Source organism: Alosa pseudoharengus, unplaced genomic scaffold (assembly GCF_046254945.1).
Source record: "Alosa pseudoharengus isolate Yale_2024_CS ecotype anadromous, Long Island Sound unplaced genomic scaffold, YU_APseudo_1.1 YU_APseudo_1.1_scf_9, whole genome shotgun sequence".
Lineage (NCBI taxonomy): Eukaryota > Metazoa > Chordata > Actinopteri > Clupeiformes > Clupeidae > Alosa > Alosa pseudoharengus.
In genome coordinates, this window is record NW_027468881.1 from 3,186,870 (window position 1) to 3,190,048 (window position 3,179).

A 3,179-nucleotide genomic window follows, 5' to 3' on the forward strand; every position below is an offset into this window, starting at 1 on the left:
TAAAGTGATGACTTACGTTAACTCAAAGACGCACACAGAGCAGGACACACTGGAGTGCTGGGTTGAGATGAACAAAAGAGCGAACTGAGGGCGAGCAAACAATTTATCCTGGTCTGAGCCCCTGCTCCGGAGCTACAGGGTTTCCCAGCGGGTAAACTTTGGAAAGATTTGCAAAGATTTGGAAAAGATTTTTGAAAGACTACAGTCTCAGACCCTCTCACATCTAAAGACAAGTAGTAGAGTTTTAAGTCACAGACTATGATTTTGCAATGACTAGGGATCTTGCAGGGTCACTATTTACAAGACTGCAACATGATTCCTTTAAATTATTACCCATTGTGCAATAGATAAACAGGAACTGAAAATTATAGCCTACTAAACTCAAAGTCGTATTTTCATGTTTCTGCAGCATTGTTTCATGCGTGACATCCTTAACCGATATAGAGTTGTTCTGTCAAGTGGAAGAGCCGACTAAATATGTATAAGAAATGACAAATATTATAAAAATAACAAATAATTATAGGCTACAGCTTATAATTATACAGTAATACTTGCCTTGCACTACAAGTCCATATTGACAAGTAGCTGTAATGTTATAGTGTGTTATCCTCCACAACCCAACAGCATTCTATTGTAGTAGGCTAACATCCACAACTCACTAATGCTTCAAGTGGGATTTGAACTCTCAACCTAAGGATCACCAGTACAAGGCATTATCCCACTGAGCCACTGTCAATCCTACGTGTTGGCCAGTCACATTCACATGGTGAAAATGTGTATTGGTAAACACACAAGAAAAACTCCAAGCATGGAGGGGCGATTAGACATTTGTAGAGATGAACACTAATAGATTAAATATAAATATGATAGACTTAATGATGAAGGAAAAATAGTAAACAAAGAAGTTCCCCTGAATGTCATAGAGTGTCTCGGCATTCTGATTCTTGGCAACTGATGAGTGTGAATGTTGATTGCCTGATGTCATTCAGGTGCTGTTCAATGGTGTGAATCTTCAATAACCAATAGTATTCGAGCTAGAGCCTAAAGCACTACCGGGGATTCGAACCCTCAACCTAACAAACACCAGCACTAGGCATTATCCCACTGAGCCACTGACAATCCTACATACCGGGTAGTCACATTCACATGGTGAAAATGTGTGTTGGTAAACTGAAAACTGAAAACTTTTGGATATTCTGGGGCAATTAGACATTTATAGAGAAGAACAGTAATGGATGAAATATAAATATGATAGACTTAATGATGAAGGAAAAATAGTAAACAAAGAAGTTCCCCTATATGTCATAGAGTGTGTCGGCATTCTGATTCTTGGCAACTAATGAGTGTGAATGTTAATTGTCTGATGTCATTCAGGTGCTGTTCAATAGTGTGAATCTTCAATAACCAATAGCATGTGCATCTTGAGCCTAAAGCTCTAGCAGGATTCGAACTCTCAACCTAACAAACACCAGCACTAGGCATTATCCCACTCTGCCACTGACAATCATACACATTCAGCAGTCACATTCAAATGGTGAAAATGTGTGTTGGTAAACACACAAGAAAAACTCCAAGTATACATTTGACAATAAAATGAAGGGCTTTCCTGAAAGAGTACACCTGAAAACTTTTGGATATTCTGGGGCAATTAGACATTTATAGAGAAGAACAGTAATGGATGAAATATAAATATGATAGACTTAATGATGAAGGAAAAATAGTAAACAAAGAAGTTCCCCTATATGTCATAGAGTGTGTCGGCATTCTGATTCTTGGCAACTAATGAGTGTGAATGTTAATTGTCTGATGTCATTCAGGTGCTGTTCAATAGTGTGAATCTTCAATAACCAATAGCATGTGCATCTTGAGCCTAAAGCTCTAGCAGGATTCGAACTCTCAACCTAACAAACACCAGCACTAGGCATTATCCCACTCAGCCACTGACAATCATACACATTGAGCAGTCACATTCAAATGGTGAAAATGTGTGTTGGCAAACACACAACATCAAGAAAATTCCTAGCATACATTTGACAATAGAATTAAGGGCTTTATAAAAAAGAGTACATATCTGAAAATGTGCACTGTTAATGGTATCCACCTAATGATGTTTGTATGGTTGTTATCCAAGAAAAAAAAATTACTCATATAGGAATATAGGTGATATAGGAGAAATGGGCTGAGTGGTCGAACTTTATTGGCCTATATCTCTGAAATGGAACAACGTATCCAAATTCTTTTGATAACTTTTGTGAGGCTTTGTCTAAACATTGTCTGTGAGAATTTTGTTGAAGATTTGATAATTTTTGAAGCCTGTGAAACTTTTTATGATGTTTGGCTTTTCTCTGAAATTGTGGCAAAAGTAAACATTTTTAGAGCATAAGACCAGGGTGAAAAAGATGCATCTGAATGTAGAGATTAATATGATGAAAGAATTTTGAGTCTAGGTGAATCTGGTAAGGAGAAATAAGCGTTTTTGACAAGAGCGCCACCTTTGGGTGCAGTACCCCAAATTTGGGTTATGGGTAGTGGGGGGTACTGGTAACAATACTTGAAAATGTCAAGTTTCTAGGACTTACGGTTTATAGGAATATAGGTGATCTAGGAAAAAAGGCCTAAGTGGTCTAACTTTATTGGCCTATATCTCTGAAATGGAACAAAATATCAAAATTCTGAGCGATAACTTTTGTGAGGCTTGGTCTAAACATTGTCTGTGAGAATTTTGGTGAAGATTCGATTATTTTTGAAGAGTGTGAAACTTTTTATAATGTTTGGCTTTTCCATGAAATTGTGGAAAAAGTAAACATTTGTAGACCATAAGACCAGGGCCAAAAAGATGCATCTGAGTTTAGAGATTAATATTCTGAAATAATTTTGAGTCTAGGTGAATCTGGTAAGGAGAAATAAGCATAATTAACTTTTTTTTTCAATAGCGCCACCTTTGGGTGCAGTACCCCAAATTTTGAGTTATGGGTAGAGGGGGGTACTGGTAACCATACCTGAAAATTTCAAGAGTTTTGGAGTTACGGTTTAGGCTGCAGTATGACTTTTACAGAATTTTGGCCAAAAAATGAACGGTACAGAAACAATAGGGTTCCTGCAGCTACGCTGCTCGGACCCCTAAATATAGCTGCAAGCAGCAATGAGGGGGCCAAGCAGTTGAGCAGGAGTTGTCATGG